This window comes from Meles meles, chromosome 1 (genome assembly GCF_922984935.1).
Source record: "Meles meles chromosome 1, mMelMel3.1 paternal haplotype, whole genome shotgun sequence".
NCBI lineage: Eukaryota > Metazoa > Chordata > Mammalia > Carnivora > Mustelidae > Meles > Meles meles.
The window spans coordinates 20,040,176-20,056,380 of record NC_060066.1 but is presented as its reverse complement, the minus strand read 5'-3'; the positions used below and the strand labels follow the sequence as shown (position 1 = coordinate 20,056,380).

Sequence of the window (16,205 nt, the reverse complement as noted above, 5' to 3'; positions counted from 1 at the left end):
ACTAAAAGGCAACCTAAGAATGAGAGAAGATATCTGCAAATGACATGTCTGATAAAGGGTTAATATCCAGTGTCTATCAAGAAGGTATCAAACTTAACACCCAAAAAACCCCAAATAATCCAGTTAAGAAATGGACAGAAGACATGAATAGGCATTTTTCCAAAGAAAACATCCAGATGGCCAACAGACACATGAAAAGATGCTCAACATCACTCATCATCAGGGAAATACAAATCAAAACCACGATGAGATAGTACTTCACACCTTCCAGAATGACTAAAATTAACAAGTCAGGAAACAACGGATGTTGGCGAGGATGCAGAGAAAGGCGAATCCTCTTACACAGTTGGTGGGAATGCAAGCTGGTGCAGCCACTCTGGAAAACAGTATGGAGGTGCCCCAAAGAGTTAAAAATAGAGCTTCCACCTTACAACCCAACAATTGCACTATCAGGTATTTACCCAAAAGATAGAAAAATACTGATTTGAAGGGGCACATACACCCTGATGTTTATAACAGCATTATCAACAATATCCAAATTATGGAAAGAGCCCAAGTATCTATTGAATGATGAATGGATAAAGAAGAGGTGGTCTACATGTATTGCATGGAGCACTGGATGTGGTGCAAAAACAATGAATACTGTTACGCTGAAAAGAAATAAAAAAAAATTAAAAAAAAAAAGAGGTGGTCTATATATGTACAATGGAATATTACTTGGCCATCCAAAAGAATGAAACCTTAACCATTTGCAATGATGTGGATGGAACTAGAGAGTATTTCACTAGGCAAAATAAGTCAATTGAAGAAAGATAAATACCATATGATTTCACTCATATGTGGAATTTAAGAACCAAAACAGATGAACATATGGAAGGGGGAAAGAAAGAGAGAGGGAGGCAAACCATTAAAGACACTTAAACTATAGAGAACAACCTGAGGATTAATAGAAGAGAGGTGGGCAGGGAATGGGCTGAATGAGTGATGGATATTAAAGAGGGCACTTGTGATCAGCCCTGGGTGTTCTATGTAAGTGATGAATCACTAATTTCTATTCCTGAAACCAATATTACACTACATGTTAACTAACTAGAATTTAAATAACAACTTGAAATGGAGAGAGAGAGAGGGAGGCAAACCATAAAACAGACTGTTAGGTATAGAGAACAAACAGATGGTTACCAGAGGGGAGGTGGGTAAGGAATGAATGGGTTAAATAGGTGAAGGGGATGAAGGAATGCACTTATCCAATGAGTACTAGGTGTTCTATGGAAGTGTTGAATCACTATATTGTACAAATGAAACTAATATTACACTGCGTGATAATTGGAATAAAAGTAAAACCTTAAAAAAGGAAATTTATTATTCCTAAAATGATTTTCCTTTTTCTTTTCTGAAAAGCTTTCATGATAGGAACTATGAACACCATTAACATTTAAACAGATATAATTAAATCTTTTGTATAGAAAGAGGTATTATTTTTTTATCCAAAAATTTTTAAAGGATTTTATTTATTTATTTAGAGAGAATGTGAGCAGGAGGAGGGGCAGAGAGAGAGAGAGAGGATCTCAGGTATACTGGGAGCTGATCATGGAGCTCAACGTGGGGCTCAATCTCATGACCCTGAGAGCACAACCTGAGCTGAAATCAAGAGTCAGATGCTCAGCTGACTGAGTCACCCAGGCATCCGTAAAATTTTTAATTAAAGTATAGTTGACATATAGCATTATATTAATTTTAGATGTAAAACCCAGTGATTCAACAATTATGTATGTTATGATATGCTCACTATAAGTATAGTTACCATCTTTTGCTATACAAAGTTATTATTGCATTATTGACTATATTCCCTATGCTGTATTTTTCATCATCAACTTGTTCATTTTATAATTGGAACTTTGTACATCTTGATTCCCTTCCACCTATTTGGTCCATCACCACATCCCCCTCTCCTCTGGAAACCACTAGTTCTCAATATTTATGAGTTTGTTTCTCTTTTTTGGTATTGTTGTTTGTTCCTTTGTTTTGTGTTTTGGATTCCACATATAAGTGAAGTAATATGGTTCTTGTCATTTTCTGTCTGACTTATTTCACTTAGTATAATATTCTCTAGGTCTATCATGTTGTTGCTAAAGGCAGATGGCATTCTTTTTTATTGCTGAGTAATATTCCATTGTAAATATGGAATCCCATATCTTGGATGCTGTAAATAATGTTGCAATAAACATAGGGGTTCATAGATCTTTTTGAATTAGTGTTTTTGTTTTCTTCAGGTGAAAAACCAGAAGTGGAACTATTGAATCATATGGTACTTCTATGTTTTGAGGTTTTGAGGAACCTCCATACTGTTTTCCAGAGTGGCTTCACCAATTACATGTCTACCAACAGTGCATGCAGGTTCCTATAGAAAGAGGTGTTTTTTGTTTTTTGTTTTTTAATTTTTTTTTTAGCGTGGCTATTTTTTTTTTAAAGATTTTATTTATTTGACAGAGAGTGAGATCACAAGTAGGCAGAGAGGCAGGCAGAGAGAGAGGAGGAAGCAGGCTCCCTGCTGAGCAGAGAGCCCGATGCGAGGCTCTATCCCAGAACCCTGAGATCATGACCTGAGCCGAAGGCAGAGGCTTAACCCACTGAGCCACCCAAGAGCTCCTAGAAAGAGGTATTATTGATCCTGAACATTGTATTGATCCTTAGCCTGTGAGCTAAGAGGAATCTGAGTGATTATTATAATTCTAATTTATAGGTGAGAAGGTTTAAATGAAGTTTGTCCAACTTTCTTGTCCATTGCTATGTCTATAATGTTGAGCACTGGAGTGGATACCTGGTTGACCTAAGTAAAAATTTGCTAAGTGGCAAAATAAATAATGCAGCTCAGAGAGATTAAGTGACTTGGTCACAAGACACACAGTTACTAAGTGATGGAGACAGCTCAGATTTATTCCAAATCCCGTTCTCAGCTTTGTAATGCTAATACCCCAACAAGAGCCACTGAAGTAGTTTTCAGTGATAAGAGCTAAGATAAAGAAATGTATTTGAAATATTAAAATGCAGACATCTTAAATTGAAAAAAGGATTATTTTACAGCTAAAATTTGTTCTGTGGCTCTGCTATGTTCAAAGGGAATTTTTAAAAATACGGAATTGCAGAGGAAATCTTGGAGGCCATGTCATTTTGGAGTTCACACTGAATCATCGCATTTCAGGGTTTTTAGACATGGAAGAACTTTTATATGTTGACAACAAGGAAAGTGAAGTGTACCGAACTGAACTTTCTGAGGGCGGGGTCCCTGCGGGCTTGTTTACCGCGTGTTCTGTGCCTATCACAGTGCCTGATGCACGCTAGGTGTTCAATCCATATTTGTTGGCCAGAGGACATCCAGAAAACTAGAGTAGTTGCTCCAAGTCACACCTTCGTCAAGGTCTTCCTAAAATGTTGATCATATCACAGTTGGTCAACACTGCATCTTTTTAGGTCTTCAGCATAGCCAACTTGTTGAACTTCAGACTGGAAGGACCTTGGTGAGAATCTAGTCCAGCCTTTGTAAGTGACTCTTGCTCTGCCATTTGACTTTGTGCGAGGGCAAGAATGGAACTAACAGTCTTGGTTCCTCCCCATTCTCTACTTCCTCATGCCAACCCAGAAAGTCTGCATGGGGCGTCAAGACCATCTCCTTCTCTGGAGACCGAGAGGCCCCGAAGTGGTTAGTGTATGTAGAGCTGACCCGGGACATGAGGTTCTCCCCCATTCCTGGGCACCTTTCCTCTGTCCCACAAGCATCTTCATGGGACCGTTCTATCAGAACACAGCATGTCTCTGCATTTCTGGTTTGTCCTGCTCAGAAGTCTTTGTTCTTCATTTTTAACTGAAGACTGAAACTGACCAGCCCTCATTGGGGAATTTAAAATGTATAACTTTCTCACATCTCAGCTCTACATTTTCTGGTAGTAGCGGTCATCTGTTGTCTTGAGCATGGCCACCTTTCCCCACCCTCAGAGCTCCTCTGCCCCACTACAAGGAGAGGAAGGAGGAAGTACAGTGCACTCTGACTGCCTCCCCTCCCATGAAATTCTATCTTCTTCCAGTTGATTGCAATTAGAAAAAAACATTGTGAAGAGATTCTTCACCTAAGTGAGTACATTTCTCACACAAACCATGTATCAGACATTGTGCTAGCTCTTAAGGAAAACATCCCAACCCTGTCCTCAAGGAGCTCACAAGCAGCGACTCCCACTGGCTAGTGCCAGAGATGGAAAGGATGATTCCAGGGTGGTGTGGGAGGATGTCCACAATGGAAGGGCGTACAAGCCGCATTGGGAGCAGCAGGTGGAAGGGACCAGCTTTGCCTGGTGGAGAGGGATAATGATTTCCTTGAGCAGGTACCAGTTGAGCTGGGTTTTGAAGTTTACTCAGGATATGGTGAGGGAGAGGAGGTTCATTGGAGGCAGAGAAAATATGAAGTTGGAAAGACCTAAAGATGAGAAATGTCGTGGCATGTTCAGGGAAGTCTAAAGAGTCATGTAGTCCGTTAGTTTTCAAATGTTCTGCTTGCCTATCCTGATCTGCACAAATGTTTTGGTCATAGGGACACCTGGGTGGCTCAGTCTGTTAAGCTCTTGATTTCAGCTCAGGTCACAATGTCATGGTCGTGGAATTGAACCCCAAGTTGGGTGCCACGCTCAGCAGGGAGTCTGCTTGAGATTTTCTCTCTCCTCTCCCTCTACCCCTCCCTCTCTGCTCATGCACTCTCTCTGTCAAAAAAATAAATCTTATAAACAAAACAAAAATGTTTTGATCATAGATTCCCCCACACGAACATATTAATTTAACAGCTGTCCACATGTACTACTGTTCCAGTGCATTACATGTATCAGAAACATACACAAAAATAGCAACTGAAATTATTTTAAAGGTGAGATAAAATACATGAAGACATTCTCATATTTTTTTCAGTCGCACCCGAAGGATGGTCTTAGACCCCTCCTTCATAAGAAAGTCTACAAGCATGTCAGATTCACTGCCGTATCCCAGTGTTTGGCACAGTTTTAAGCTTTACTAGGCACCAATAAATATTTGTTGGATTGAGCTGATTTTTAGTATGGCCAGAATTAGTCTGGAGTCATGAGCTGGTGACAGATGCTTCTTGGCTTTGCTGAAGGGACACCTTGCTAGATTTTCCCAGGGCTCCAAGCAGGACACCAGAGCTTTGAGTTCAATCTCTGACCCTCACTGTTTATCTTAGGGCAGGCAAGGCCTTCATGTAACTTTCCTGTCTTCTGAGGGCATTCACACTATTCAACAAGGGCAATAATATTCCCACACATCACACACCACTTGTGGCGAGTGACTAATCAGAGTGATTTTGTGAAGCACGTGGCACTGAGGAAAAGCTTATCAAAAGGGTAAGTGGCCCTTGTGTAAACAGGCGACAGAATGAGGGCCATTCTTCCTCCTGCTGCTCTTACTGCTAATGATAACAATGCAAAAGCATATTCCTCTGTGTGACTTTTGAATCGAGGAGTCTGTGATGTTGGAGTAACAGAACTCTTTTCCACCTGGCAACAAACAGAACATAAAGTCTTTTCCAGTGCCTTGTAATTCATGGATAGGTTTGAACACTAAGGAACTTTTTTTTTTGCAGTCGATGTATTTATTATATATACTCCACCAAACCGTTCTGTTTATAGAAGGGTCAGTTATATTTTTCCCATAAGCAGGACTAAATGAAATTTGGGATTCTGAATTTTAAGTGCAGTTAACATTTTATTAGCGATGAGTTAAGATTATATACTTTAGGTGTATAAAGAGCACAGATTGCTTCAGCAGATTTTGGAGAAACCTGGACATAGCCTTTTTCATCTTTTCCTTCCAGAATCATTTTCATATTTGGATGCCTGCTGACAGTATTTTATCTCTATTTACTCAGCCTACAGATATTTATTGGGAGGCTCTGAGACCTGTTTTTGTTTGTATCATAAGATAAGAGATAAACAGAGTGATTCCTGCTCTCAGGAAGATGACTTTTTAGGTAGAGAAACAGAGTAAGAGTCCACGAATAATTGGAGGGCAGATGAACTAAATGCTACAAAGTACCCTGGAGAATTAAAGCTACCGTTTTAGAAAGGAGAAATCCTTATGACCCACAAAAGGAGCTGGCCTCCTGGTGAGTGGGACATGAGGAAAGATGAGTTGGTTTTGTAATAGTTGTAGGGAAGGACAGAATTCCTAGAGGTAGGAAATACCATGGGCAAAGACACACAAATGGGATAGAGTAGGGTGGGGGCCTGCTTGACCGGGGAGGAGCCTGTGGTTGGTAAAGGGGAGAGGCAGAGTGAGCAAGGCTCACAGAAAGTTTTTGTTGCTACACAGAGGACTCAGGACATGTGGCATATCAAAAGGAAAAGGGAGCCTCTGAATGTCCTTCTATAAGCCATGAGGCAGGCAGCAGTTGTGTGGCGAATGAACAGCATTCCAGAGACTAAATGAGGAGACTCGGGACTGGAAAAGTAGCTGTGGCCTAAGGCACATTAAGGGATATTTCCAGGGTGTCAACAATAGAACATGGTGACAGGTTAAACACAGGGGATGAAAGAAATTTGAGTACAAGAAACAATGATGGAGCTCCTATCAACAGCACTCTGAGTGCTGGGAATACAAAAAAAAAAAAAAAAAAAAAAGAAAAGAAAAGAAAAAAAAAGGATGAAGTCCTAATTTTTGCCCTTGAAAGAATTTTTAGTCCGAGATAGCTAGGAATAGTGCCTGGATGGCTGGACTGTTCGGAGGACACGTGCCTAGAAATCCGATGTTTGGGAAGAGGAGCAAGCTTACTAGGGAAGGATGGTAAGAGAGCATGTGTGTTTATGGGTGGAGACCCACTGAAATGATGACGGACTTGTGTCTACCATGTTTTGTGTGTGTTGAGTTTGTCGGGCAGAGCTAGGGCTCTGGAGATACAACAATGAGTGCCATGGATGGAAATGCCGGTCCTCATGTTGCTTCCTGGGTCAAGAGAAGAATTAGAAGCATGGCTGTTTGCTATGGAATCAATGATAGGACCTTCAAAAGAAGTGCCATGGAGTATAAAATAATATTAAAGAGGATGAAGCAGAAAACATGTATATCCTCAAATGCAAATAATGCTTTAATATCTGGGTTTGAATTTTTCGCCACTGATTTCTTTTTTTTTTTTAATATTTTACTTATTTATTTATTTGACACAGAGAGAGAGAGAGATCACAAGTAGAGCAGCAAGCAGAGAGAGAGCGGGAAGTAGGCTCCCTGCGGAGCAGAGAGCCCGATGTGGGGCTTGATCCCAGGTCCCTGAGACCATGACCTGAGCCGAAGGCAGCGGCTTAACCCACTGAGCCACCCAGGCGCCCCCGCCACTGATTTCTTAATTTAAGAGTTTTACCTTTCTTCTAATTCTAGTGGTTACCGCCTGCTCTTTAGCTCATGCAGTCGAGAAATGTGGAATGAACATTTAAGGAAGAGTTCGACAGATCTGCTACAATATAGAAGCCACATAGAGTGATGTGTTGCAAAAGCGAATGGGCTCTATTCTCAGGGCATGATCGAGAGTCACACCATAAACACATTTAATAGAATTAATTGTACCTCCAATGTGGCACCTGGACTTAGTTATTATTGGTGTATGACTCACTGGTTGAGTGGTTTGGGTAAAAAGTTCACCATCCTTCAGGTTAAATGCTCAGAGAAGATTTAAGGAACTTAATTACAGCACATTATTGCTGCAAATGAAAGGAAATAAATTAAAAATAAATTTTGAAAGACCAGCAACTGGAGGAAGAAAGATTATTCTTTTTCATGGAAAAGAGTTTTAGAAATAGCTCTAATGATCTAGGAAGGACTGTAATATATTGTGATTCTCTGAACATAGACATGTTTAATTTTATCTATTCAATAATAGTTTATGTTCACCCACTAATGATGTTGATTATATTCAGGCCATTGGTTTTCTATTATCAAATGAACACAGTCCCCTATTCTTTGGTTTATGTCCCTTTGTTTTAAAATGCAGGTTTCAAACAATCAATCATGGAACACTACATCAAAAACTAATGATGCACTGTATGGTGACATAACATAATAAAAAATTTAATTTAATTTTAAAAATGCAGATTTCATCATTGTTTTCATCTGAGCACCTTATTCTGGGCTGCTTCCACTTTCTGTCTGCACCTCCTCCCTTAAAACAAAGAAGTCGAGAACTTGCGTTGCTTTTGAAGCAAATAGCAATCAAACCAAATCAAATCAAATCACTGTTCCTTCATTGTGTAATCAGTGGGAAAGTTACAAGTCTGATAAATGGAGACTGATTTGCAGGGCATTTTAAGTGTTCTCAAAAAACTAACCAGACAGTTAGCTCGTCAGCTAGCCCGGAGCAGATGAAATCGTGGCATCCATCAGCGTACCCTTGGAACAGACCTCGGGTTTAAAAGATGCCTGGGCCTCATTTAAAAACCAGGAGAGAGAACCCACCAATTCACAGAACAGCAGTATCCTGTACTTTTTGGTACCTAGAGTGAAGGTTTGTCATGTTGTGCTTTGCTTCCTAGCGTCTTGCACACAAGAAAACAAATGCTGGGAAAGATATTGGAGACAGGTGCAGGAGCACAGTGACGTTAAATAGAGAGAAGCCTTCCAAAGGCTGTCTGGAATCTTAAAGGGTTTCCAAAGAGCCCACTTTCACCTTCTCTACCCTGCCTCCGGTAGCCTAATTAAGAGAGTGTGACTTTTTAGCTGTTGCCAAGTGACACCACCATTCAAGTGACAACTGTCAGGGGAATGTGGCTGAGAGCTGACCAGATCTCTAGTTGTCTGGCTATCTTTAGAAAATACAGTCTTGGCTTTAAAGAGCGCTATAATTCATAAGCAGCCACAGGTGTTTGGAAACCATGCTGGGCGTCTGGGACTTTAAATAGAGATTGGTTAAGTTTTCAGATGCTTTATAAAAACATCAGCATGGTGTAAATGCCTACCCACCCACCATAACAAAACAGGGAGTTATCGAGAAAATGGAGGGCTTGGGGGTGCTCATCAAAAGAACAGAAGACCCATGAAAAACATATATATGCAAATAATACTACGGGTCCAACCATTATTGGTATCACCGTTATAACCACAGAGAGAGAGGTTTATTAATGAGGTTGGATATACTCTTTCAACTGTGGACTCCTGATAAGTGAGAAATCAAGTTCTAGATGTTACATGCAGCTCTGCCCCTTGTGAACTGTTAATGGCAATCCCAGTCATCGTGGTAAAGCTCCTTCTTGTCACCCATGGGCGGGGCTTAATCCCCTCCCCACCAAGTACCTCACAGGATTGTTTGCAAAAATCAAATGTGATGAAATGAATGGTCGTGGTTTATAAGCCACGGTGGGCTGAGCCCATGAACTGTAACATTACTACTATGTGGAACCTCAGTGGGACTCAGATTTACAGAAATCTGGACGCTCCAGAGGGACCATCTTGAGTCTTTCACACTTGACGGAATCCCTTCTTGGCTGTTTCTGGTGCTTTTTTTGCATCTGCTTTCATCCCTCTGCTTCTCTCTGTTCCTCAGTCTGAGTGACCTGGAATCCAGGCACATGTGGGTCTCCATCCAGGAGGTTATATGCACCAGAGCCTCCTGAAATGGGAATAGGGAGAACACCAACGTGTCTTCAGAGACCCCATGGGTACATATGTTTTCTGGAAATTTCACTAAAAGTGTGTCAAGTCCCTGCAAGGGTCACAGGAATGACATTAAGAAAGGGAAAATGTAAACCTGGGATAAGCCGATAACTAGATTGCTGGGAGTTTCTTCTCCCTAGCTGGTTCTGTGAAGATTTTTCCGAGGGGGATATTAGGTGCGTGAAGTCCCATTTTAGCATGTGACCCTGAGAAATGTTTTTGTTTTCTACATAGTTGTGAGTGAAATGTAGATTTTTAGGTTGAGTTTCCCCCAGGATTTCACTTTTTTACCCCTTTTGTGAGTCTAGCTGACCTGCAACGTGACGTTGGTTTCAGATATACGACGTGGTGATTCCACAGGTTTACACACGATGTTCTGCTCCCCGCAAGGGCAGCTGCCATCGAGGACCAGGCAGCATTACTAGAATGTCTTTGGGTCTGTTCCCTACACTGTGCCCTTTATTCCCATGACCTCTTCATTCTCCCAGAGTTCCATTTTACTTTCATTCTCTTAGTCACAAGACAAACAAAATCACGATACCAGTGGAGTTGGTGTCCACACTCTACCCGGGTATGAAAGACGGCCTAAACATCTGGTCGTTAAGTGTGTTGAGTACCTGAAAGGGACCACTAACCCCCGAAAGGGCTTATGTTGGAGTAGTCTGGATGCTTCTCAACAGACCTTCTTGTGACTTTCTTGTGTCCCAGTGTTTGTGTGTGTATGTGTGTTTGTATCACTGGTCTGGAGACTCTCAGTATTCTCTTTTTTGTCTTTTTCGCTACAGTGAGGCTGCTTCTGGCCTGTCACTTCACAAAACCTTAGCAAACACAGCACCTTCAGACACAGGCTCTGTGTCTTTGGGGCCTGACCAGGTACCATGGCCTTCCCCCAATTTCCCTCCTCTCTGGTGGTCTGGCTCCTTTGCTGAGCTGTCAGTGGCTTCCGGGGCGGGGGGGGGGGGGTGCTGTCCTCCAGCCTGAGCCACATATGTCCAGACCTGTCTGGATCTTAACAGAGCTTGAGCGAAAGCTTGGACACCTGCTGTATACACATTCTGTGAAGAAGATTGTGGGCTCTTTTTTTCTTTCTTTTTTTTTTTTTTAAACAGCCTCCACACCCAGCCTCTCATGACCCTGAGATTAAGACCTGAGCTGAGATCAAGAGACAGGCACTTAACCAACTGAGCCATCCAGGCGCCCGGGTGGGGGCTCTTTCTGAAGGAATTATCATTGAACACTACTTATCTGGGGAAACCAGACACACACATGTGATCCAAATATTCCTTCATATTAATAGAAAGGAAATAGCAGAAATCCTTTGAGGTGCTACCTGGATGGGTACAGAGCCACCAAAGTGCCCGAGAGGAGAGATGTAAGTTTTGCATTCTGGGCTGTGCTGATGTTTCTTTCTGTCTAGCTGAAAACAAAGATGAAAATCCAGACCCTTCTACTGAGTATCAGTTACCATTAGCCCTGTCCCAGAGGCTCTGAGAAATATGGGAGAGGAATGAAATAGTTGTATAAGCATAGAATTTGTAGGATAGTTGGACAACTGATGCAAAAAAGAAGAAAATAACAAATAATATATGGGTAAACATGAGCATTGGAGAAAATAGATCACAGAGGAGTCAGGGAAACGAGATCCTCTCTGCTTAGTGAGAGAAGTCATCATGGAAGAAGGTGAAGTTGAACTAGACTTTCCCAGATGGATAGGAAAAGCAATGGAGCATATCCTGCAAAAAGGGTAGGCTACAAATAGGGACAGAGGCAGAAATGAAGGTGATACATTTGGCTAAAACAGAGGCAGTAAGAGAAGAGGAAAATAATTGGATAGATTCAGCCTTAACATAATATGGAGACTTTGGTTGGGGGGGGTGCGCATACCCAACACACATAAAATACAACATTTTCATTTTGAAGAGACAACACTGGTTTCAGTTACGGCCCTTGAACTACAGAAGCTAGCTTACCATGAGCCATTGTTTCAGCTATGCCTGGTATGCAGGTGGAGCTCAATAAATGTATATTGGTTGAGAAATCTTGTAGGAGCCCCTTAGCTGAAAGCAGCCTTCCCAATAGCTGCAGATGTCCCTGATAACACTTAAAAAAAAAAAGAAAAAGATGTATTTATCTGTTTGTGAGAGAGAGAGCGAGTGATCAAGTGTGAGTGGGTGGAGGGGCAGAGGGAGAGAGAGGGCAGCTCAAGCAGACTCCCCGCTCAGCGTGGAGCCCCACTCAGAGCTCGATCTCACCACCCTGAGCCCATGACCTGAGCCAAAATCAGGAGTCGGATGCTTAACCAATGAAGCCACCCAGGCACCCCCTGAAAACACCTTTGAGGGTCCTACAACTACTTTTAAACCCAAAGAAACTGTCTATTCCCATGTCCTGCACACCCAAAGCCTATGACACTGTGGCGGTTTCAGCGTCTGTCCCGTGGGCTGAATTTAGATGATCGTAACCATAAACAGTGTTTGTAGGGCTCCCTTAGCACCAGATTCACTTTGATATGTTCATCCTTGTTTGGAAGCACAGAGGAAACAAAATTGCTGTGTTGTGATCCCGGGCCTTGTGGTTTGCGGTAACTCTTTTTAGTACAGAATGTGCCCCCAAACGGCCTGTTCCATTTTGATCTCGTGAGTGAGGATTTACCCTGGGGACTTTTCAGCATATCCATAAAAAACAAAGGAGTTAGAGTTGAAAGAGATTTTTTAGAAATCATCTAGGCGGTTTCCTCACGTTCCCAATAGGAAGCTCGGGTCCTAATTCAGTTAAGAGCCCTCGGGCATCTGGGTGGCTCAGTGGGTTAAGCCGCTGCCTTTCACTCAGGTCATGATCTCGGGGTCCTGGGAATGAGTCCCGCATTGGGCTCTCTGCTCAGCAGGGAGCCTGCTTCCCTCTCTCTCTCTCTGCCCACCTCTCTATTTGTGATCTCTCTCTGTCAAATAAATAAATAAAATCTTTAAAAAAAAAAAAAAAAAGAGCCCTCCCCGCCAGAGCCATGTTACCTGGACGGAACCGGCACACACTACACTTAGGTGGCCTGACTCCTCTCAGGGACAGCACAGTACCCAGTGTCTGTGGCTCCCCCCAGACTTTGAGGACCCTGAGGTCCGCTTTCTGAGCCCGGCTTCCGCTTTGAGCTTCCTTGTCAGACCAATTCTTTGCTTTTCTTCCTTCAAAGTCACGCACCTCCCTACTTTAAACTTCCTCTCAATCAAAATGGGAAGAGGTTCCATGCCACCATTAATGTGTGCCACTTAACTGATTCCATTCAGTTTTTATTTTTATTATGTTACATTAGTCCCCATACAGTACATCATTAGTTTTTGATGCAGTGTTCCATGATTCATTGTTTGCGTATAAGACCCAGTGCTCCGTGCAATCCGTGCCCTCCTTAATACCCATCACTGGGCCAACCCATCCCCCAGCCCCTCTCCTCTAAAATCCGTGTTTGTTTCTCAAAGTCCACAGTCTCACACGGTTCCTCTCCCCCTCTGATTCCCCCCCTTCACTTTTCCCGGATTATGCTGCGTGAAATAAATCAAGCAGAGAAAGTCAATTATCATATAGTTTCACCTACTTGTGGAGCATAAGGAATAGCATGGAGGACATTAACCGATGCCATTTAATATGAGTTCAGCTTGTTACCTGTTCATCAGCCAAAGACCTCTCTTAAAAAAAAAAAAAAAAAGGCTTTTATACCTTCTTATTGGATGGACCGCTGTGCTCCTCCTTATGGGGGAACGAGCATCCGTGAGCAGGTGGGGAGATACATTCAAAGGAAGAAGGAGCCCTGAGAATCAGGTTGAACCTGATAGGTTGAACCCTGGGGTCGCTCACATGTCAGCCTTTTACTTTTTTTTTTTTTTGGCAAGATGTGAGGTATAGACCCCGAGGTTCCTGATTTCCTGGGGAGGGTGTTCCAATGCCTGGAAACAGACTCCCTGAGAGTATGTCTCACCTGGATGCCCCTTTGTTGCCCCCCAAGCCCCAGAAGTTCAGCTGTCTCAGTGCTCAGCTCAGCTTCTGGTCACTCTCCCCCTGCCTCCTCCCCTTACTCTTATCTTTTTATTCTGCAACACAATATTGGTGCTGTTCCACTCCACCCCAGGGGGTTTGCAACGTGTGCTCCCTGAAGAACAGCATTAGCCTCACCTGGACCTTTGTTAGAAATGCAGATTCTCGGGGGCCCCTGGTGGCTCAGTCCGGTAAGCCTCTGCCTTCAGCTAGGGTCATGATCTCAGGATCCTGGGATCCAGCCCCTCATTGGGTTTCCTGCTTCTCCCTCTTCCTCTGACCCTCCCCCTTGCTCTTGCTCTCACTCTCACTCTCTTTAATGAAGAAATAAACCTTTAAAAACAAAAGAAATGCAGATTCTTGGGCCCACCTCCAGATCTACTGAACTGGAAACTAGCAGGGAGGGTCCAGCGCTCTGTGCTTAACAAGCCCTCTCCGTGATCTTAGTGAAGGCCTTTTTTGAGCATCACTGCCTTCTCCTTGTCTAACCTGAATCTCTGTGTGCCGCCCCCCCCCCCCACCCCCACCCCGCACCTGCCACCGGACCACAGAGCACCTGGCTGGTATTTTTCAGATTCCACTTAGGGATCCAGTGAACAATACTTAGTTATTATTTCATGATCTCTGTACTTCATCTTTCTCTCCATTTTTCTTCTTTGTCTAAAATGGGCCCTGAGACAGCTTCTGCTCTAAGAAGTTTTCAGTTTCCAACACTAAAGGTGCTGTTGAAATGCAGTGTCTCTCTCAAGGGGGGCAGGGTACAGACTGGGCATGACAACAGGTGACTTGAGAGGCTGTCACAGAGTCTAGGCCAGCTTGCCCATCAGTGGGCCAGTCCTCAGTAAAGGGCTAGAGTGCCACCAGTCACCGTTTCCAGGCTGTCCCGTGGTGGAGTTCAGGCAGAGAGTCTGGTTCGAGTCAGGAGGCCAGTGGGTCAAACGTGGGCGAGTCACTCACTTCTAAGTGTTGGCTTTCCTATCTGTCCAATAGTGATGTCAGGGAGGGCTTGGCCCAGATAGGCTGAAGGCAGTTTCCTGTTAAAACAAGTCAGTGATTTTAGTTATCAGTTTAGTTCAGGCGGCAGAAGGGGTAAGATTAGTTCTTGTAGACCTCCCAGGAAGTGAGGCCTCCGTGTGTTTTTAGGAAGTGACTGAGTGCTAACTCACCTTTGGTTTTCTCTGAGTTACCTGCCACCCCACACAGGGGCTCTTTCTCATCCTTGAACAAAGAACAGCTAAGCTAGACTTAGGTAGACTTAGATAGAGTTGCTAATTCACCCCCTTGTTCTCTGATTCACTCCCAGAGATATTAAGCAAATGTAATGCAAAATCCTGCACCCACACTGGAAAACAATGGCCAGCAACTTGAGCCTTTGTTCTAAAAAGTACATATTTAGTGGCTTCTTGAGGCTGCTTTTGGTGAAATCTGACAATGAAATATATTACATAATAATAACACTAAGGGTTGACATTTACTGAGAGCTTATTATATGCGAAGCACTTTACATAGAATTTTCTCATTTAATCCTCACAATATGAGGCATACATTGTTATACCCATTTTATAGATGAGAGAGTTGAGGTCCTGAGAAATCAAATGTTTTGTCCCAAGTTACACAGCGAATAACGGATGGAGCTTGTATTTGAACCCCAGTCAGTCTGGCTTCATAGCTCTGCTATAAATGAAGGATAAATCGTGAATGAGGAGAGCAGGAAGTTAATCTGCTGACTGATGCACCAGAGTCCCTGTTCCTGCCCAAGAGCTATACTTTCTTATCCCCCACTTGCTGCTACTTCTTGAGCTGACTCAGTAACCAGTACTGGTCCTCCGGGTCACTCTGTGTCCTCCCTGAGTTCCAGAAACAATTCTGGGCTGGTTTCTTCACCTGTGAAATGGCAGAGGCCTGATACACCTGGGTGTGGTGTAAACAAATAATGACCTATTTAGAAAAAAAAAAAATCTTGGAGCTTCTTGGAAAGGCCCTTCGCGGGCAGGAAGAACTTCTGCCTTATCAGAGAAAGAGATCAGAGCTGGGGATGTTGATGCCAGTGCTCTTTGTTCCTTCAGAACAGGAGACCTCGTAGGAAAAAGCCCCCAGGAGGAAGAACTCAGTGAAAATCTCAGGTCTAACGAGGCAAGGAAGGCTGACTTGGAGACCTTCCTGTCTTGACCCTGTATTTACCTCTTATCTCGCGGACAAGAAGAAAGATTTAAAAGGGCCTCATGAGCTATTTGCACATGTCATTAGAAGGGCTTGTTGTATGTCTCGCATGAGCTGAGGCTTGCTCTCTGGGATGGTGTAACTCAACTCACCAGCTCATTTCCATGCCACCCCCCAGGAGTGGCATCTTGATTATACAACATTGGCTCAAAGCAGACATGGAAGACAGTGCAATGACTTCTTTTGTATTTATGTTGGTGGCGGTATCTATAGGATGTAGAAATTGCATAAATTTTCACCTTTCCATGGCTCTTTAGCAGAATGTTTTCTTTTCT

At 43.0% G+C, this 16,205-nt stretch overlaps 1 protein-coding gene across 1 annotated transcript in view; it reads left to right on the top strand.

Annotated features, from left to right (window-relative positions):
- The window catches only part of DEPTOR (DEP domain containing MTOR interacting protein), a 135,242-nt gene that overhangs the window by 21,135 nt on the left and 97,902 nt on the right, over positions 1-16,205 (top strand). The window lies entirely within an intron of this gene.